Source organism: Ptychodera flava, chromosome 14 (genome assembly GCF_041260155.1).
Source record: "Ptychodera flava strain L36383 chromosome 14, AS_Pfla_20210202, whole genome shotgun sequence".
NCBI classification, from domain to species: Eukaryota; Metazoa; Hemichordata; class Enteropneusta; family Ptychoderidae; genus Ptychodera; species Ptychodera flava.
Window position 1 is genome coordinate 29769011 of NC_091941.1, and position 23487 is coordinate 29792497.

Genomic DNA, 23487 nt, shown 5'->3' on the forward strand with positions numbered 1-23487 from the left:
GGGCGGGGAAGGGATAGAGGTATCTCGGTCACAGTGCAGATTTCTTGTTGCCATAAACATTTTGAATTTCAAGTGTTTGTAAGATTTTGGGCGATTTGTTTCTTTAGTACCAAAGTTTGCAAGGTGATCCCTGATTTTTGTTCTTGATTTCGAGAGGGAATGATTTAATGTTTCCTTGCGGAAAGTTTGGATAAAAGTTTAAGTCTCTCAATACAACACCTAATACTTAGCATAAGTTATAAAGATATCACTTTGTACTGTTTGATACCAATGCTTTTGATATCCATCATAACTATTACCATATGTGATAGTTCACATGTCCGTCCCTAGGGGCGGGGGAAAACATATAGGTGTCTTGGTCACAGTACAGGTTTCTTGTCGCTATTATCAAGAACGTTTTACTACTATATGCACTGCCAGTAAAGATTTATACTACCAACTTTGGTGTCGTGGTCTTATGTTACGCTGGTTTTGTAAAGATTTTTTTTCTCCTTCACTGTGTCATGCATTGGGGTTTTTTTCGAGGGGGGGGTTTGACAATCTTACGCGAAATTTTGTCACTGTGTAGCGTCTATTACTATTATCTGGTACGTTTGATTGCCTAATGCGTCAAAGCAAGCAAGCAAGGGTATGTTACTAATCTGTGGACTCTGTCACCAGATCATCATCGGATTAACAAAGTCAACAACAACATCACCAGCAAGTGTATACATCACAGTCCCTCCACCCACTGGGTATAAACCCTGGTGCGTTCGTCGTTGACTTTGTCAAAGTTAACCCGATGATGATCTGGTGACAGAGCCTACAGATTAGTAACATACCTTTGCTTGCTTTGGCGCATTATGCAATCAAACGCATCAGATAGTGGACGCAACACAGTGAAGAAACAGCGTAAGATTGTCAAAGGACAAATACACAAAACAGTGAAGTAGAAAAAGAAATCTTTACAAAACCACTTTAAGATGACACGAAGAGTCGGTAGTATAAATCTTTATTGGCAACAAACGTATTACAATATAATTATAAACAAACGTATTACAATAAAATAATAGGAACAAGAACCCAATGCTGAGACCATGACCTCAGCGGCCCTGGACACGTACATGTGAATTATCCCCTACGCTATTACTAGAGGGTGCTATTCAAAGTGGTTGCCGTGACAATGCTAACTCTATGGGAGGGGTGTAAAATATTCAATTTTCAAAAATACAAGCCAGTGAAAACTTTATTTTCTCCATGAATCAAAATAAGCCCCCTCCCCCAACCCCCAGTGGAAGACCAAAACAAGTTTGAGATCCTAAATATATGTTCCCCGAGGCGCAATCTCCCTTATTTAACATCCAACTTCCACCATTGGCTTGCAAGTGCCTACCTCAGCCAATGCCGCATGCTGCTAGGAATCAACCATTTCCATTCTACGAGCGAATCAATCTGATTAAAATAAGACGTAGAGTACGGCGACGTCTACTATAATACCGCGTAAGTAGACGTATATAGCCGTACTCTATTTCTGATTTTAATCAGATTGCGGGCGAATGTTATGGCCGGACATCTACAAAATTATCAATGTATTTGCATTAGCTGCCCAACGTCAGTCTACACTATGATCATGTATTTTTATGGTCTAGTTCATTTCCTCTTTCATATATAAGGTACTTTTTCGCTTCGCTCTTGTATTCATCCTCAGCTGGCTCTTGTAAAGGGCGAAGACAGCAGACGAAAACACCTGCAGAGCAAAATGAGCTGAGGCACCCATATTCAAATACATCGTACAGGTGTTATCGTTGCTGATGTACATATACATGTGTAAAATTAGTAAACAAAATTACTTGATGATTTACTGCACGGTCCCTTTTGTGGAGGGACCGTGTTTACTGGTAGAACTGGGTTATAAACGTCGCCGTGCGTGTGCTATGCTAATGTATTCAAATAATGATTAAATTACCATGCCCTGTCCATCGCATTTTGATTGGTCGAGCTGAACCACGTGACTGCCCACAAATACACAGTAATGGTTTACATGCCCGAGAATATGAATAATATCGTAAACATAGTAACTTTACAGCTAAAACGAAAATTGTGATTTGTACAAAGATCATAATCAACCACAAAATTAAATGGAGCATTTGTGGGCCAAGTTTAGACGCTTTTTCAAAAAAACTTCGGATTTGCAAAATTTTCGCAGCGGGCGCACTACTCACTGACAGGTTCTGGGGCCCCATTGTCGTTCGCATGGTAAATTTTCGTAAATTTTGACGTATTTTCAGGGTTCGTTGATAATATAATGGAAATAACAGACTCCGCGCTGACCATTAACGTTTATTTATGGGCGCGGGCGAGAGGAAAGCCAAATTAACGGGCTCGGCAAGCCTCGCGGCCCGGCCCCGTTAATTTTTGGCTTTCCTCTCGCCCTTGCCCATAAATAAACGTTAATGGTCAGCGCGTCGTCCGTTATTTCTATATTTTATATTCATAATATTCACCTACACACGCGATTGTGCAGTACCTTAGTCCAAGCTTGGCGGTACTCTAAGTCTAAGCTTAGGTGAAGGTTTGCCAATTCCCTTCGACCAAGCTTGTCGTCGATAAAGATTAATCCAATCTTGTTTGCAAATCTTGAGATAAGGATTGTGTCCAAAGCTTGGAACAGGGTTATTGCCAAATCTTTAATCAAGCGTACCTGGGATTAAGCTTCAGTGAAGCTTTGCATTTTAACGTTCACGTTTAAAGGACAAACAACGGAGCTGTTACGTATGGCCGGAAAACGCAGACACGCAGTTTGGTCGATATCGCGTTGTATTCGAGTGATGTGCCCAAAATGTAGACGCATTATGTGTAATAACCCCTTTATCATAATTGCATACATTGGTTATGATCATTTCCCTGGCGACATTCCGATACTTGTTACGAAGTCGATAGAAATAGGCCCTTCTTTATTCATTATTCGCGCTGTACTCATATAGAAAGTTGGTTCCGAAGGAGTGATGGCAACCGTTCACTTGTTGATATTATTCCGCTTTTGGGCCATTCCACTTCACTGGGTGGTTGTGGTAAAATTTCAAATTAAGCAATTTAATTATTAGAGGCCCCACCTATCACCTACCACCTATATTTATCTAATATAAATATTAGTTACTTGATGAAATATTCAATGGAAAACAAAAGAATGACAAACTGTTCATAGGCTATTGACACATTCGCTAATGCGAGAACCTGGGATTGAGAAGGGCGAATCCGGGTTTCCATAATTTGAAGGATGTTTATATTTATGTGAAGTACCGCATTTAATGTGAAACATAGGCTGAAGTGTGTAAAAGTGAGTAATTTTTCAGCTCTGAAAAATACTCACAGTCCTTCATGAAAGTTACGAGGCCCACCAAAACAGCCAAAAATCCGGTCAAAATCGACCTCGCGCAACTCCCGGAGGAAAAAACCTAGGCTAGTCTGTACGGTACGGCCGCGCCTCTCGTACGAATGCCATGTGAATGTACGTCTATACACAGGGTGTTGTCTAAATGTCCGTCCCCAGGGGTGGGTAGGTGTTTCGTTGTATTGCTAATAAAGATATATTCTACCAACCTTTGGTGTTTTGGTCTTAAACTTAGCACTGCCCTTGACAATCTTGCGTTAACGTTTTATCAACATGCTGTATCTATTATCTGATGAGTTTGAGTGCCTAATTGGCCAAAGTAAGCAGGGTAAATACTAAGCTGTGGACGCTGTCACCAGATTATCACCGGATTAATTTGACAAAGTCAACAACGAACGCGCCAGTAAGGTATAACACAAATTGTGTTATACCTTACTGGCGCGTTCGTTGTTGACTTTGTCAAATTTAATCCGGTGATAATCTGGTGACAGCGTCCACAGCTTAGTAATTTACCCTTGCTTACTTTGGCCAATTAGGCACTCAAACTCATCAGATAATAGATACAGCATGTTGATAAAACGTTAACGCAAGATTGTCAAGGGCAGTGCTAAGTTTAAGACCAAAACACCAAAGGTTGGTAGAATATATCTTTATTAGCAATACAACGAAACACCTACCCACCCCTGGGGACGGACATTTAGACAACACCCTGTGGTCTATAGTAGTTATGCCAGTCAGTTCATCTTCAACAATTATCCATGCCCTTCCTTACACGTCCCATATGCTGAATTTATCATCTTAGAAAGGAATTTGTGAGCGGATTAGGGAATACTTGAAGTGAGTACAGCTTCATAACTTGTATACTGTGTAGATTTTGTTGCAATATACGAATAAATCATTTCAAAGGTATTTACACTGTCTGCTCGTATATTTTTGTCACTGGCTTGCCTAATATGACTTAACTTGTTTAAACGACCCACATTAAAGTTTGTCTTTCTTGGGAGTATCTTTACTAGTAATATGATTTGTGTCAAAAATGTACAAGGAACAGGATCACAAACTTTCTGAGTCACTATGAATCGTAAAGTGCATCTCTTCGCTGTCGTGTATTTTCAGAAGTGTTGTCCGATTTGTGTGGCTCATTTATTGCTATACTCAATATAATTCAGTACATCGGTATTAAACCTTGTCAACAAGGAACTTGTAGTCTAGCGGGTAATTCATAAAAGTCGTGATGCAATCGATCAAGCCGCACTCTTAAGCTGTGCAGACGACATGGCGTACTGGACCGTGATGACAAGAGGTGTTCCTTTCGCGATGTCGGTCTCTCTGAACGCAAACATATTTCAACTCGTTCGTGTTTATTTAATCCAAAGTCCGCTTACTGGTGTATGTTTTTACTTAAATGTGGATCATAACTTTCAAACCAATAATTTGCCAAGACTCGGCAGCAAAATCGGCTCCCTAAACTGAGCAAAAAAATAACCCTTGGGTCAAATGCTGGGTCTAGGGACCCAAAAGCTACAGTAGAAACGAGGATGATAAAAAGCTCATCCGTAAAGTTCGGCCCAAGGTTTACTGCCCAAGCTTGGAAGGTTAAGCCTTTATAAACGTTAGTTTGCCCTAAGCTTCAACAAGGTGTGCAAGGATAAGCTTCAGCTAATCTTGGGCGTCCCAGTCTTAATTTAAGCTTGGACTAAGGTATTGCACAATCGCGTGTGTAGTAACACTGAAATTTCATAGAACATTCTGCCTCATTCGAAATCACTGTACGAATAAAAAAATACTTGTGCGCGTTCTCTTCTGTATTACTTTCATATAAATGTAATTTCGCTATCTGGTAGCCGATGTAAATATCGTCTTCAGGAAAATTCGGGAACAACAATTCTGCCATAGTGTAGCCTACTGTCGACCCTATTAAATGAAGAGACGACGGCAAAACACCATGCATAGCAGCGAATATGCTGAATATTGTGTTTGAAACGTTTCGGATGTCTGAACGCAAACATATTTCAACTCGTTCGTGTTTACGCAAACATATTTCAACTCGTTCGTGTTTATTTAATCCAAAGTCCGCTTACTGGTGTATGTTTTTACTTAAATGTGGATCATAACTTTCAAACCAATAATTTGCCAAGACTCGGCAGCAAAATCGGCTCAAACTGAGCAAAAAAAATAACCCTTAGGTCAAATGCTGGGTCTAGGGACCCAAAAGCTACAGTAGAAACGAGGATGATAAAAAGCTCATCCGTAAAGTTCGGCCCAAGGTTTACTGCCCAAGCTTGGAACAAGATTTGGAAGGTTAAGCCTTTATAAAGATTAGTTTGCCCCAAGCTTCAACAATGGTGTGCAAGGATAAGCTTCAGCTAATCTTGGGCGTCCCGGTCTTAATTTAACCCTTTCACCACCATGGTTTGTCCCAAATCCATTGTTTTCTATGGTAAAGTTGCACCTGTATACATGGAACTGGGGGTGAAAGAGTTAAGGTCGGCACGCAAACCATTGTTCTGAGCTTCGGCGCCAAGCTTCATATAAGCTTTGACTAAGCTTGGACTAAGGTATTGCACAATCGCGTGTGTAGTAACACTGAAATTTCATAGAACATTCTGCCTCATTCGAAATCATTGTACGAATAAAAAATACTTGTGCGCGTTCTCTTCTGTATTACTTTCGTATAAATGTAATTTCGCTATCTGGTAACCGATGTAAATATCGTCTTCAGGAAAATTCGGGAACAACAATTCTGCCATAGTGTAGCCTACTGTCGACCCTATTAAATGAAGAGACGACGGCAAAACACCATGCATAGCAGCGAATATGCTGAATATTGTGTTTGAAACGTTTCGGATGTACCAAACGCAAGTTTTTAATTCATTTGTTAATTTTTGGACCTGCAGTAAAACGCGGTGGCCAACAACTGACCTTCAACTGACATAACTTGATATGTTTTGATTCACTTGTTATAAGGTAGAACGCACCTCTATGGGGCCCGTTCTGGTCAAAATTATGTTTATTAATTTTAGTATGTTAGAATTAATTTTATGTAGACTGGAATTAATTTACTAGCACCTCGAATTAATATTATGTTTCTTTTAATTAATTTTTATATGCTTTAATTAATTTTGTGTAGTCATACCGAATTAATTTTATGTGTTCCAATTAATTATTTCTGCTTATCTTTGCTGTAATTAATTTTATGTAGTCTAGAATTAATGTTGCTAACATTTCAAATTATTTATATGTTTTTTATGTGCCGGAATTAATTTTATGTAGTCTAGATTTAATATATTAATTCCTTCAATTGATTAATTGGGTTCAAAATGTTTTCACGTGCTGCAATTAATTTAATGTGTGCTAGAATTAATTTCTACCAGTGTCTTCAATTATTTTGTGTTCGGTCGAAGTAATTATGTGTTTGAGCGAATTAATTATATGTGTTCGGTCGAATTAATTATATGTGTTCGCTCGAATTAATTATATGTGTTTGCTCGAATTAATTATATGTGTTTGCTGAATTATTTCGGCCGATCCCACAGTCCTTTGCGCACACACTCTTAAATCAATATGGCGGCTCCCGACCGGAGTGGTATTATTCAGGCGCTCGAACCGTGATCTGTGAAATGGAAATCAATAAACTGATCACAAAAACTTTGGTAGGGTCTCCTGTCTGAGGGATCGTGTATGTGATTGCTCATAGAGCGAAGCCCGACCAATTTTGTGTTTACGTCAGACACGAACGTTCACCCTTTCTATCGGGCTTTGCCAATCATCTCGTGTACTGTAGTTTGTGTAGCCCTGCGTACGATGCTGTGTGTTCCGCTACAGCTGATAGCCCCGCTCACCACAGCCCTGCAAAGACCCGTACGTAGAGTTGGTGACTTCAAATCCATTTTTGGACTTGACGTAAAAAGCCAAATTACTGCCGAAATTCAGCGTTCTTGGGCCCAAGTCGTATCCCTGCCTACCTCAGCTACTCGATCGCTTCCAAAAATGCCAGTCTTTATTCTTTTTTCGTAAATAACCGTCGATGTCGGCAACTCTCTCGCTAGCCCTGCGTACGTACGCAGTGTACGCTGTGCATTCCCTGTGTGCGTTCCTAACACACAGCGTACACTGCGTACGTACGCAGGGCTAGCGAGAGAGTTGCCGACATCGACGGTTATTTACGAAAAAAGAATAAAAGACTGGCATTTTTGGAAGCGATCGAGTAGCTGAGGTAGGCAGGGATACGACTTGGGCCCAAGAACGCTGAATTTCGGCAGTAATTTGGCTTTTTACGTCAAGTCCAAAATGGATTTGAAGTCACCAACTCTACGTACGGGTCTTTGCAGGGCTGTGGTGAGCGGGGCTATTAGCTTTAGCGGAACACACAGCATCGTACGCAGGGCTATGCACTACACTACAGTACACGATGATTGGCAAAGCCCGATAGAAAGGGTGAACGTTCGCGTCTGACGTAAACACAAAATTGGTCGGGCTTCGCTCTATGGGCAATCACATACACGATCCCTCAGACAGGAGACACTACCAAGTTTTTGTGATCAGTTTATTGATTTCCATTTTCACAGATCACGGTTCGAGCGCCTGAATAATACCACTCCGGTCGGGAGTCGCCATATTGATTTAAGAAAGTGTGCGCAAAGGACTGTGGGATCGGCCGAAAATAATTCGAGCAAACACATATAATTAATTCGAGCAAACACATATAATTAATTCGAGCGAACACATATAATTAATTCGCTCAAACACATAATTACTTCGACCGAACACAAAATTAATTCAAGACACTAGTAGAAATTAATTCTAGCACACATTAAATTAATTGCAGCACGTGAAAACATTTTGAACCCAAAATCAATTGAAGGAATTAATATATTAAATCTAGACTACATAAAATTAATTCCGGCACATAAAAAACATAAATAATTTGAAATGTTAGAAAATTAATTCTAGACTACATAAAATTAATTACGGCAAAGATAAGCAGAAATAATTAATTGGAACACATAAAATTAATTTGGCATGACTGCACAAAATTAATTAAAGCATATAAAAATTAATTAAAAGAAACATAATATTAATTCGAGGTGCTAGTAAATTAATTCAAGTCTACATAAAATTAATACTAACATACTAAAATTAATAAACATAATTTTGACCAGAACGGGCCCTCATACACCTCGGGGACAGACATTCGGACTCTCAAACTTTTACAATTCTCTTCTGATATACCACATGTGGGGGTTCATTTTAAAGCTCTTGGTGAAAGACAACTTTTCATCGGCTTAGTTTTTCGAAATTCGAAATTTTTATTTTTCTCTCCATAGAGTTAACTTAAGGATGGCGGCCATTTTGAATTTCTAATATCGGTAAATCTTGGGTAATTTGTTTCTCTAGTACCAAAATTTGCACGGTGACCCCCTATTTTTATTCTTGATTTTGAAAGAGAATGTATAAAAGATTCCTCGAGGAAAGTTAGAGCAAAAGTTTGTCTTTCACTTTCGATACTACCTTAAGACGGCTTTTTAACGCAAATATCTTGGTTGTACGCTGAAACCATGGATGTCTATTTTTTACATCCATGCATGCTGAAACTAGTTTCAGCAGATTTACCCGATGCTTCCTGTCGCTCGCACAGCTGTATTATGCTGAAAAAAGTTCTGTTTACAACGACAATAAAATTCAAATCACACTGGTTCATATCAGTAGTCTGCAAACAAGAGGGGAATAGTAGTACAGACTGTATGTGTATGATAAATAATAATATTTATTATTACACCTCACGTATTATCCAGGTACTGTGATTGGCTGAGCCTCACTCACGTGATATAGAACAAAAAGTGATAGAACATGGCTTAGGTGATATAGCCCTGTGCTGCGCTGATATAGCCCTGTCGCGTGCAGTGATATAGCCCGCTACCACGTTCTGGAATACCGCGCGTCCTTTCTGCGCGTACCACATCATCGCGTACATTTGCTTGGTATTTTCTGTAAAGCAATGGCTTTTGAAAAGGTACAAGAAATTAGCTCGACCTGAAGTACACGACGACGTTTAGTACATTAAACGAGAAAAGCTTGAACAACACTGTCTTCGTTTTTAGACGTTAATTCAACTTCATGTAGCATTACGATCGAGCAACAAATAGAACGTTTCACTGTTGCGAGTCTCGATCGACACTTGACTGCATTCTGAGCAAAGTTTCGAAAACAAGTGTTTGTTCGGTGTAATAAAATTAATGGCACACGCTAGCCCTCGGGCTGGTGCTCATGAAGGTAATATTGATGATACCCTCGCCTTCGGCTCGGGCATCATCATATCACCGTCATGAGCACCATCCCTTGGGCGGGCAACAAATCGTGATCTTGCCCTCGCTGGCGTGTGTTATTATTTAATTATATCATGAATTCTAAGAAAACGAGGGTACCCCCATCTCACCAAACGGGGAGGGGATTACTCAAAGCACTAGACACTCGAAACGAAGATTTTCTAGTCCCATACCCAGGGAAAAGAAAACAAAAAGCTGTATTTTTGTATTTTTCCTTTTCATGGTATACGACTTCAAATAATCTCCTGCTCATTCACTGTATAAGTATGCTTGTTATATCCAAAGTAAAAACAGTGCAGTGCAGTGTAGCAACAAACCGCAGAACTTGTTATATTTGTCCAAATCTTTTGTTACGCTGACATTGTGCTATTTAATTGAGTTCCCGCCAAATCAAAAAGCAAGCTCAGGTTTGATGGATGGGGTTGACCCACAGCTAGTTTGTCGTTAATTCAGCGATAACTAGCAACATTTCAGCCAGTTGATAGGGCAACTTGTGCGTCAGACCCCACGTCACGGAAACATTGCACTAGTATTACAAGAACCAGTGATGCCATGGCGGCATCGATATCATTTAGGCCTAGGTCTTGTTTAGTCGAAGCTTACATATTTGCGTATTTCACAATATAAGCTCATTCAGAGTATTTTTTCTTCTATTCGATCTATTTTTGTATCTTATTATTATTATCAATAAACATGTAGGCCGTGATAATTCTGAAGCCCACAGCTCCGGTCCGCGTCCGCAGCTCCCTTTAGATAGTCATAGTGACGTGATCAGCCCTAGGAATGTGCAACAAGAAAAGCGATAAATCGTTGCATTGAATTCAAGTAATAAGCTTGTACTTTGAAAAAGAAATTTGAAATATTTCTTGTATGAGAATATAGTTAACTTTAAAAAAATAGATGAAGTGAAGGTATGAGCAATCGGTACATAAGACAGTGAGGATGATAGATGCACTTGCTAGCACTTTCAAATTCGTAAATAATACAGTTATTTATCTGCAAATACGTGAATATTCAGCAACTTGAATTTTTTTTCTGCCACATAACGATACCTGATAATAAAATGGTTCCCAAATACGTCTGTAACCTATAGATTTACAATGTACAGTAAGTTTCGGTATCAGAGGATATAAAACGGCAATTGTACAACGGAGGCGCTTAGCGCCATGGCGTACCAATTTCAGAAGATAAGTCAAATGTCACCGTGTAGCGGTTTACCGGGTTTTCAGTCCCAGGTGCCTTACATTGCGTCGCGAAATCGCACGCAGACTGTGAATGCGTTCAGCGCGTCCGCTAGTTGCTATTACCCTAGAGAACGAAACCTAAAATTGAAATTATTAAAGTTAAGCTGCAGGATTATTTCATATTGTATTCAGTTGAAAGCTTTTGCATTGCCATCGCTCACTTTGTGGCAGTTAGATTATATTTGGAAAAATAACGAATCTTATTTTCCTAGGATTTTATACGTGAAACTACGCAAGAGGCTGAGGGGGAAAGTGTCAGAGGGGGTGTCCTCTAGGCCTATCTGGCGTGGAAAATTCGGATGAAATTTATGTGTGCAATGGTGCGGTGTTTTTAACTTTCTTTTTTACTAGGTGAAACTGTTAGAATACCTCAAAGGGGGCAGCACGAATCTCTCAAATCAAAAATTTTGAGAAATTGATGATGTGTGCAATGATGCAGTCTGAGAGGTGTTTAGCACTCGGTAAAATTGTTTGAAAATGACATTGAACACTGATATTTATTACATTTTTTGCATGTTTAGTGTTTGAGTCACAATATTCAACAGCCAAACAACGACAATACATTTTGTTAATTTAAACGTTTCTTAGTTTGCCGGAGATTACGACCAAAGAATGTGGATGAATGGAAAATCTGTTACCTTCTTGTGTCTTTCTCCAGCTGCCAGCTTCTAATGAAACGCCTGAATAGGGTATGGTTAAATGTCAAAATGGTTATTGAACTGAAGTCAAAATATATGTTTCTGTGATAATAAAGGATGAATTCATAACAGTTCGACGAATGCATGAGAACTCACACACTCACGGCTAGAACACAATTTTTACTATTGTGCAGTCTGATGAAGAAATTATACGACAGTTTTTGTCTGAAAGCATCAAAAGATGGAATGTTGTTCGATACACACATTCTACTGGCACTGCAGTCACGTGTGCCACTCTGAGGTTATCCATGTTTTTCTAAGTGTACAGCCACCATGAATGCTTTGGTTGCATCTGGAAAACACACAAATACTGGACTTTTGAGATGACTGTAGTAGCCTAAGGAAATTATTTCTTTCATGGCATAAATACAAAAATCAGTAGGATTAAAACCAAACTGAAAATCTGTAGCATTAAGACAATCCTGACAACGCTTTAAAATAATTAACTCCAAGATCTTAGAAGTCACTGTGGCAATGGCGACTGGTCTATTGTTATCTTTGCTAGACATATCACGAGTTCTGTCTTTGACTAGAGGAACAAGAATAGTTCTCATGAGACTTTCAGGAAGAAAGCCATTATTGAACATTGCAGTAAAAGACAAAGCCAGCATTACATGCAGACGTTCATTAGCATATTTGAAGTATTCGGCAGACAGATGATCATGGCCGATAGATTTTTCAAGAGGGAGCTTTACGATCGCTTCAGCAACATCAGCTGACAAAATATTTGGACTTTCCCTTATGGTGTCAGGCTCTTTTAACCACGACATCACAAATGTCTCATTATTATTGTTTGTCACAGGTGTCCATTGCGATGAGGCGATGGTAGTTGACTCCGAGTTCTTTATGAGTGACGTAAAAGCATGACGTGTGAATTGCTATGGTCAGGACTATTTGAGGGTAGCTACCAAAAGATTTACATACTTATTTTATGTTTACATCCCAAATTACTTTGCGCTGTCAAACTTCAGTGGGAAGAAACAAGCTAACAAACTAAATAAAAAAGTTACAAAATCAAAAGGTTACCACATTTACTGGCCACAACTATACCCTTCGGTCCTACGTGCATGCCAAACACTAGGCAAAATAAAATCGGTTAAAGCCATCGCTTGCGATCCCTGGGTCCGGGAGTGGCAATGAATAATGAAGGAAAACCCATGTTGACTTCGTGTTTAATCCATTATTGGGTTAGATAAAACCCACTTCTACGGAAATCCTAATCCAGACAGTTTTGTTTGAAACACAAATACTATAAGCTAACATAACAGACGATGTTACAAAAACGGTAGCTAGTTTTTGCTGTCATATTCCTCACGCTCAGTATTCATGTACGATACCGAGTGAAGCAAGAAAAACCGAGTACATAGCTCTGCGTACGATGCTGAGTGTTCCCGGCGTTACTAGTATACGGCCTCCCAACACAGTCCTACTGACTGCATGCCACAGACAAAGCCGCCACCGCGGTCCCAATTTGGACCGCGCACGAAACACTACTTTCGGTCGAAATCAACTCAATTCCGATCTATGCCTACCTGACTCACTCAACCGCTCACAGACTGGAAGAAAATCATGTTAAAGTTTCTGTCTCTTGTCTTTCATATAAATACAGTTGGAATTTTGCAGCCAAGGCCAGGTTTACCTAGCAATTGAATGCATTACCTTTGTGTCTATTCGGTTGTGGGTTAGTTTCTGCCGTGGTTCCGGAAGAAACTCCCCTGTATTACGTACATCCGACTCATCGCGTACACCCCACTCATCAAGTTCACCCCACTCTAACATTCACAAATCACAGACTTGAACCAAGTATTGGGACAAGATTTTTTATGAGAGTAAAACGTCTCCTTGATACGTTATTGGTTTTTTCATGTGGCACTATTATTTCCCGATTTTTTGCTGTCGTTAGGTAATTGTCAAAACAGAGCATAGTGAGTATCGTTGTCTAAAGCAATTCACATGTCGTGGGAATTAATCGAGAAGACGTTCACAATGTGACAATTAACATATGGAAGTAGACAATACGTTCATACAGCATGCGGGTACACTGTAAAAATAGCGGACGCTAGACGCGTCTTTACGCGTTCAAAATGTACATGTCGGTGATCAAATTTGAACGGCTAGTGTTCATATTGTTAACACTAGTGTTCATAATATTAACAATGATGTTCTAACCTGAACACTATGTGTTAACAACGATCTCCTTCAAGTGTTCAAAAACTCAGCATCACAGAAATTTTACAATACTGTGAAACAATTAACAGTCTTTTGTGTTTTTTTCTTTACAATGGCTATATTAAATTTACTATTGCTTCACTGTCCGGCAAAAGTACACGGATTTTGGTGTAACGAATTTCACACTAAGTGAAAAATATTTCCGGCCTACAATTGCTGAAAGCATGTTTTTTCTAAAAAAGGAAGTATACAAAATAATTTTACACGTTTATTACGGGTGAAAGTTTAAAAATTAGAAAAGAAAATCAGAAAACCACCATGAACGTTTTAATTTTAACATCGGCGTGCAAGGGGCGTTCTACTTCTTAACACTTGGTGTTCAAGTTTGGTGTCTTTTCCTATCCCATGATGCATCAAAACGGAAGTTGCGACATTTTTCTTGTAAGCGCACCCTGAAGTCGTGATCGTGCGGAAGCAAGACCAGAAAGGGTAAGTTTCCTCTCCAAAATAGTAAAAGGTATTCGATTTTTGAAGCATCTATATTATCGTCCTTGAAATTAATTGTATTGTACCTTTAAATAGCTTAACTACGTGAAAAAAACCTTTTTTCTTTCAGTGGCTGCTATACCAACAACTAGCTGTGACTACGCAGTGGTACTTTTGGCCATGGCCTATCGATCGATCTCACTCGGGTCAAGGGTCATCGCAATACAACTGTAGTGATAACCCTTGACCTGAGCGCGATCGATACGCCTTGCATAGTACCACTGCGTAATCACAGCTAACATATGTCTTTTAGTAGACACAATCGTATGTAAAACATCAGTTAAACATCGTAGAGTGTACAATGTATTGTTTCAGCATATGAGAGTTTGTTTTTAATTTTAATCAGTTGATGACAAGAAGCAGCAAATATTTTGTAACAGTATTGAAGAGAGGCGCTGTATATGAAAGTCTCCACTTTTCCTTATGATAATCAGCCCCTTGTCTTTCATTTAAAGTTTCATCTCGCCATATTACCTATTGTTGCATTTTTTCAGGATGTAAAAAGTTGGATTTAACTGAAAATCGAAGAGTTGTTATAGAAACTGGTGGTACAGATAACGAAGAAGATGAGTGTACAGGTAGCTGTCTGGAAACAAGCTTGAGAACCTCAGTTCATCTCTAATGTAGATTTAAACTTCAAAGGGTCAGTAACTGAATTTTGATAAATTTCTGTATTTATGCTCTGAATTAATCTAAGCTTTGGTAGCATGCTATGATCAACTAAATGTTGCTGGAGAATAAGCTTTCACAGACGTGTAGTCTCCCTTATTTAAATTAAAGCTGAAAGCGACAGACCATTCAGAGTAAAAATGTCCACTCTGAATTACTGATTTTTCTGAAATTTTCACTCTGAATTTTCTGTCACTTTCTGCTTCAATTTTTCATCCCCCCCCCCTTGCATCTGATGAAGGAGACTTCACGTACTTTGAAAGCTTATGCCCTTGTAACATTTAGTTGATCATAGCCTGCTACCAAACCGTAAATTATTTTGTATTGTAGCTCAACACGTCTCTTGTACTTAGCAACTGGTTTTTAGCTTTGCTGTCAGCTAAATAGGTGGATGTGTAGAAACCAAAGGTTTTTCTTCAAAACAGCCTGTACGAATCCTTTAATATTTGGATTAAAGGTCCAAAGGGATTACCCTAATCAGATATGCTCAAATTATGATGAAATATGCAAATTTATATTTTTGAGGCTAATTTTGCTATTTTTTGGAAAAAATCTTCTTCTCTTTTACTGACGCCTTCAATATTTTGTAAACATGTCCCTAAAAATGACCATCGTCATATTTGTGCTAGTTGTGATGAAATATTCAAATTTTATAATTTATGGCAATTTTTGTCATTTTTGGTCAAACAATCTTTAAAAAATCTTTTTCAAAACTGCTAATCGAACAGCTTTGATATTTAGGACATAGATCTCTCTACTGGTAGTCTTTTTCAGATTGTTCAAATTATGCAGAAATTTGCAACTTTGTGTTTTTAGGACATTAAAGACATTTCAGACATTTTTAAGACATTGGGAATTACCAAAATGTGATATATTCAAGTTATGATGAAATGTTCATTTTTTCATTTTAAGGGTGATTTTTACCATTTTTAGTAAAACAAAATTGCATAAAAATTAAAAGCAGGGTACACCAGAATTTGAAAGGTTTTTACGAATATGTTTTAAATTTCTGAGAGGTATATTTTTGAAATGTCACCCATTTATTTCAGGGTTTATTTAAAGATATTACAAACAAACTAACCTTTTTGTTTAGGAAGGACTTTGTTGGACAAGGGAATAGGTTTTACCCTGCCAAGGACCCACTTTCCCGACTTTCTGCATGTTGTGCCTTACTGTGACACTTTGACAACTTGACATGTTGTGTTTACTTTAGTGTGGACAACTATATGCCATGTGCACCAGAGAAGCTTTGACTAACTTCTATTTTCTTCAAAATTTACTATTGTCCATAAAGGAGGAAATGTCTTTAAGAAACCATCTTACAAAAATTGAGTATGCATTTCATACATATACGTCTTTTCAAGACAAGAAGTATGCCAAATTTGAGCTTTTTCAGATGATTTTTGTACGTTTTAAACAAGTATGAACATAAAACGTAATCCACAATATGGTGATTTCTATTGCTTATGTTTTTGATAGGAAGGTGCTAACACTGTTGTTTTTTTCCTCTGACAAGCTTTACATACAAAGTTGCAATGTTTATTTACCATTTTATTTTTGTATTTTACTCTAGAAATGATTGTATTTTTTTTACTCTAGAAATGTTTCTAGTATTTTTAGAATAAAATAATTTTACAGGAAATCAATGGTCTGTAATGTTATTCCAAGGCTTGAACATACCGTGAACGCCCAAAATTAAAGGTGTTCAAGAAGCGCGCATCATGTGTTCTAGCCTTTAACATACTTATCGTTGAACGGCGTCCATGCGTTCAAAAAGTGTTACAGCCCTTTGAACGCGTAAAAGCGTTCAATTTTTGAACACATTTCCTGTGCAACGTGTGTTCAGATATGGAACACCATGGTGTTCAATATAATGTCTAATGAACACATAGCGTTCAAAATCTACACACGTGTGTTCAAAATTGAACGTTGGTTGAACACGTAGTGTTAAATTTCTGAACGTCTGGAGGCGTTCAAAAAGTGTTACCAAAAGGCGTTTAATCGGTGTTCTATCCTTGAACACTTAACTTTACAGTGTAGTAAACTCCTGTGTGCTAAAATTCCATGATTAGGATGATTGGCGACAGGACTCCACGGAGAACAGATTTATTTTCACCTTGACTACCGTGGTTTCAGTGACATGTGTCTTTTGCAATGATTGGAACACTTACGCAATCGATAGTCCGAAACCTTTCCAAGACTAATGCACCGTCTCGTGACTAATGCTAACACTGTAATATTGTCCCACAAACCGTAAAAGCAACAACAATATGTCGAAATTCTTCGTTACTGCTCCTTCATATCGTAAGGAGGAAACAAATTCTTCCATGGCATAGAATATGTACATGAAATTAATTACGGTACCCAACAAGTAACCCAGAAAGCGAGGCCACTTTTTTTTCAGTATTCATATTTTTGCGACAATAATATGTTAGCGGAACAAGTTATACAATTGTCAACTGAACATAAGACGAAAGGTGACGTTGACGTAAAACGACTCGAAAAAAACTAAAACGCTGAGGATCAACACTGAGACAAAATAACGATACAAAACGGGGGTGGGGTGGGGTGGTCACAAGTGTAAATCATAAGTCATTTTTACCATTCCGTAATTGGTATGTATGATAGGTGCATTCAGCGATTGAAAACATAGTAGATTTAATAAATATAAAAGACACATTGAAATTGATAAAGTGGAAGCAACATATATTTTTAGTATTATTAGATATTAAAAATAACTTTTGTCAATTGTTTCAAATATATATCGAACCGAAAAAAATTGCCATTAATAATTACTTTTTTCTGTATGTTGATAATGTTAGGATTTTGTCAAAAGTTTTGGGTAAATGTAAATGATATCTTTTTAGGGTCACGTGGTTTCCTTACAAAACCAAGCAGCTTATTGGTCGATAACCATAGGTAAGCGTCATCGGCACTTATCTCTATTTGCATATTTAGTGACGCATCAAATGATCTCGTGAAAGTAATTTTCACATCATTACAGTTCGCGAACAGACATGAGTAGGCGCGCAATTGTCTCTCTCTCTCTGAATCACGAGCAAGAGGCTGTCATACGTGGCATTAAAGCCCATTTTGGATGGGAGATCGATCTGGAAGAAACGCATTGACGTCGAAGAGAAGCGGAGGTAGATTCTATGCCCCAGGAAAACCGAAGACTGTCCACCGATATCCATATACAGAGAGATCAGAATGCAGAAGAATGTCGGCACTGCTTTGTCAGCCCTGTGTAACAACAGTACGGCAGAAATGGTTGGGAACTGTACTGCATGAGGCTTGTGACCTGAACATTGGCATCAGAAGAAATTTGTACAGAAAATACTGGACTCTTCTGTGCAGGAGAGGTACCTGGATAGATGCCAGGTACATTGATCGCAAGGCACGTCTGATGCGGGCCGAAGGGGCTGTTGTCACAAAGAGGAAATTATGCCCGATTGTGTTTTGCAGCTCATACGGTCCCTGAACCCAAATCCTCCGAATCGCTCGCACATGGGTCACCGTTGGCAGTAAGTCGTGTCTTCGACACAAACCAAACGGCCCTTTTGAGGGCCACCAACACATCTTCCAAAAAGAGAACTACCGTAAATACTACACTGGCTTTTGCCGTACACACATACCTAAAATTGCGCATTGTCACAAGCAAAGTCTTATGAAATATTGAATGAAAACGTTCTTAGCTAAACTGTGGCAGTATGTCTTCGGCCGATTTCGGGGTTTTATTGATTGAATGCTATTTATTTGGGGATTTTTTCATTGTGTATTTCGTAAGTGATCCGGTGTACACAGCAAATGTTTGATCGTTAGCACGATCTGCGCGTCACTTCGTGATTGACAGCCGTTTGAAATGGTCAACGGCTATGTTGTCGACGCCACTGACCGTGTACAGAAAGAGATTTTTCATCAATAAGCCGCTTGAAACTGTAAAACAGACAATATTTGGCTTACAACCTTATGTCAAAAGTATTCACAAAAGTTACTATGGTGGCACAGCGCTATATTTATCTCCGTGGATAAGATTTTTGCCAGTTTTCTGGAGCAGTTGCTCGCGTTGCTTCCATGTGTCAGTCATTCGAAACAATGAACCCACTGAAGTTAAGCTGCCTTTTATACCCAAGTAATGGCTTTAAATACTCTGGCCATTTCTCAGCCTAAAACTGGGGAAATTTTTAGAGTCGACCTGCTTCGTGCATATTTAACCGATTTTTTCTGTAGAGGCGTACCCGACCAAATCACCGAATCTAGGATGCGGCCCATATTGGGCATACATTGTCTCGGGCGATGGTAGAATATTTCCACTTCTATCAGTTGTGGGGCGTTTGAAATCGCACGATGAGCACGAAGATGTGTGATTGTGCAGTGGTCACTTCGTAGTCCGCCGACGCATCTCCTCCCGCGATGCCCGTACTCTGCAACTTTACCCTGTCTGGGTCACCAGACTAAACCTTTGCCTCTCCCCGGCACAACCTGGCAAGCCAAGGGAGCGCTGCAGGGGGGCTGGCACCTCTTGGGCAGGGTGGCGCCTATCGACACGATCATCGTGTGAATAGACAAAAAAAATGCTTACCGACACGATCATCGTGTGAATAAACAAAAAAAAAATGCTTACCGACACGATGATCGTGTGGATAACGTGGTTTTTCTTACCTATCCACACGATGGTCGTGTCAATAAGACTAATTTTCCGCTTATTTGCACGATGATCGTGCAAATACTCAGTTTTCTTACTTATTTGCACGATGATCGTGTCTATAAGACGCATTTCCCGCTTATTTGCACGATGATCGTGCGAATACGCAGTTTTTCTTACTTATTTGCACGATGATCGTGTCTATAAGACGCATTTTACGCTTATTTACACGATCATCGTGCAAATAAGCGGAAAATGCTTCTTAAAGACACGATCATCGTTTTGATAAAGAACAACACATACCGACACGATCATCGTGTAGATAAGAAACAAACGGATAATCCACACGATGATCGTGTCTATAAGAAGTATTTTCCGCTTATTTGCACGATCATCGTGCAAATAAGCGGAAAATGCTTCTTATAGACACGATCATCGTGCAAATAAGCGGTTTTTCTTACTTATTTGCACGATCACTTGCACTTTTCCTGAAACGTCCTTTTTATAGTTTTTTACATCTCAAGACTTTAATTATCATCTCAATTAGAAAATTTGAATATTGAATATAGAGAAAATATGTTTCTTAAAAAAATATGGGCGTACTCGGTCTGGTCATGGAGTTAGGAAGGTTTGCATGTTTGGGTGACTATATCCGCGACTCAATGGCGACTCTATCCCTACACCATGCAACCCCCTAAATTACATATAAATAAGCTAAAATGCAAAAAAAGTATGCACGACGTTTCAAACTTGACGGCCATCTTTTATCCTGGAAATGTCGCAAACGAGTGATGGTGAGTTCCATACATCGGCTGTGTACGTACTGTGTGTACTAGTATGGCGCTTTGCTTGAGGGGTTTGTTAGTTTGACTCAAATTACTGGCAGTGGATCGGCGGAGATTGTCAAATGCAATGAATTTAGCGAGAAAATAGCAAAAATAGGAAAGGAGAGTAAAAGAGCGAGAAGGGAAAAATTACAAAGTAACTGACAGAAAATAAAGAGGGAAAAAAACATGTGGCTGCGACCGGGATTCGAATGTGCATCTCCTGAGGCTTGGCTTCCATCGTTCAGATGTGATCACTCTGCGTTCCTGGTGTGCCATCGGGTTATCGATGCAAACGGAGGAGAAAATAAGCAATATAAATAGAAGAAGTATTGTTGTCTCTTTCAAGCTGCGATTTTGTTTGTTATGCTCTCAAATTCAATTTTTTGGCAGTTTGAGCCTCGAAAACGTGAAATATTGAGATCGCGAACAAGATTTCATTGGTGGTTTATTATAAAACGGCAGTGGATTTTAGCAAGCGATGCCAGCAATTCAATTGTCAATTGAACACGTGGGCCTAAGGCTAAATTATGGAGAACACACTTTTTGTCACACGAGGAAATTTTATTTCAGCTCGAAAGCCGTACATTTGAGACCACTTGATAACGCAAAATGGTGACATAAAAGTGTACAATTTGCATTTGATCGCAAATTATCATGATCGTGTCGCTAAGTTGCTTTTTATTCCTGCTTACCGACACGATCATCGTGTCGATAGCCACAACGCTTGGTGCAGACCATTGCGCGATGCCCGTGCTCTGCAACTTTACCCCTGTCTCTGTCACTCGACAAGAAGACAAAGTTTTGACTCTTGCGTCTTCCAAGCACAGCCTGGCAAGCCAAGGCAGCGTGGCTGGGCACATACGCACCTCTTGGGCAGAATATCCCGCGATGCTCGTCCTCTGCAACTTTACCCTTGTGTCGGTCACCCGACGAGAAGACAAGTATTAACTCATGCCTCTCCCCAACAAAGCCTGGCAGGCCAACGGTGTTGGGCCGGGCGCCGACGCACCTCTGCAGCCGGCCATCCCGCGATGCCGACACTCCGCAAGCTTGGTCTCCGTCTCTGTCCCCGTAAAACGTTTTCAACATAGTCTCTCCCCGACAAGACCCAGTCGATCCGGGGTCGAACTTGCCCGTCCGCTGCGGGCAAATCAGCGGATGATGGAAGCCTGCTCTGCTAAAAGTATGACATCCCAATCCACACCCATGTTGTCTGGGCAAGTGATTTGCCGCTTCTTCCACGGTGGCATATATCGCACAAAGCGAGAAGCGCTCTCTATCTCGGTGCCGGCAGGGTTTGGTGGGGAAGGCCCGAGCGGCCGCTGGCATATACGGGACCTCCGCCGAAAGCGGAGCCATTGGATTGTCGCAAACAAGGTGGTCGTCTCGCATCATTACTGTACCTTTCGGCCTGGTCAGGCAAAACCAAGCCCTGCATTTAAGCTGCAAGAGATGCCACTTTCTTGCAGTTTTTCCCGAGAGGGAAAACAATATTTTGCGAGCAGACGCCCTGTACTTTCGACTTGGTCAGGCAAAACCGAGTGCTGCATTTAAGGCTGCAAGAGATCGCCACTTTCTTGCAATTTTTCCCGGGAGGGAAAACAATATTTTACGGGCAGAAGCCCTGAATAACCCTGTACTTTCGACTCCGAGTCGACCAGGCAAAACCGAGTGCTTTATTTAAAATGCAAAAAGATCGCCACTTTCTTGCAGTTTTTCCCGGGTGGGAAAACAATATTTTGCGGGCAAAACCCTGTACTTTCGACTCGGTCAGGCAAAACCGAGTGCTGCATTTAAACTGCAAGAGATTGCCAATTTCTTGCAGTTTCGCGGGCAGAAGCCCTATTTTCTCGCATAGTTCCCTTTCCGTCTGTGAGCGGTAACGTCACTGCAAGCGCGCACGTACTGCACGTTTTCGGGCAAAAGCCCTGTACTTTCGACTTGGTCAGGCAAAACCGAGTGCTGCATTTAGGCTGCAAGAGATCGCCACTTTCTTGCAGTTTTTCCCGGGTGGGAAAACAATATTTTACGGGCGGAAGCCCTGTACTTTCGACTCCGAGTCGGCCAGGCAAAACCGAGTGCTGCATTTAAACTGCAAAAAGATCGCCACTTTCTTACAGTTTTTCCCGGGTGGGAAAACAATATTTTGCGGGCAGAAGCCCTATTTTTTTGCATAGTTCCCTTTCCGTCTGTGCGCGGTACGTCACTGCAAGCGAGCATGTACTGCCTGCACGTTTTCGGTCAGGCAAACCGAGCCCTGCGTGAAGCTGCAAGAGATCGCCACTTTCTTTCAGTTTTTCCCCGGAGGGAAACAATATTTTACGGGCAGAAGCCCTGTACTTTCGACTCGGCCAGACAAAACCGAGTGCTTTATTTACGCTGCAAGAGTTCGCCACTTTCTTGCAGTTTTTCCCGGGAGGGAAAACATATTTTGCGGGCAAAAGCCTGCACTTTCGACTCGGCCAGGCAAAACCGAGTGCTGCATTAAACTGCAAAAAGATCGCAACTTTCTTGCAGTTTTTCCCGAGTGGGAAAACAATATTTTGCGGGCAAAAGCCCTGCACTTTCGACTCGGCCAGGCAAAACCGAGTGCTGCATTTAAGCTGCAAGAGTTCGCCACTTTCTTGCAGTTTTTCCCGGGTGGGAAAACAATATTTTGCGGGCAAAAGCCCTGCACTTTCGACTCGGCCAGGCAAAACCGAGTGCTGCATTTAAACTGCAAGAGATCGCCACTTTCTTGCAGTTTCGCGGGCAGAAGCCCTATTTTCTCGCATAGTTCCCTTTCCGTCTGTGAGCGGTAACGTCACTGCAAGCGCGCACGTACTGCACGTTTTCGGGCAAAATTAAGCCCTGTACTTTCGACTTGGCCAGACAAAACCGAGTGCTCTATTTAGGCTGCAAGAGATCGCCACTTTCTTGCAGTTTTTCCCGGGTGGGAAAACAATATTTTGCTGTCAGAAGCCCTGTACTTTCGTCTCGGCCAGGCAAAACCG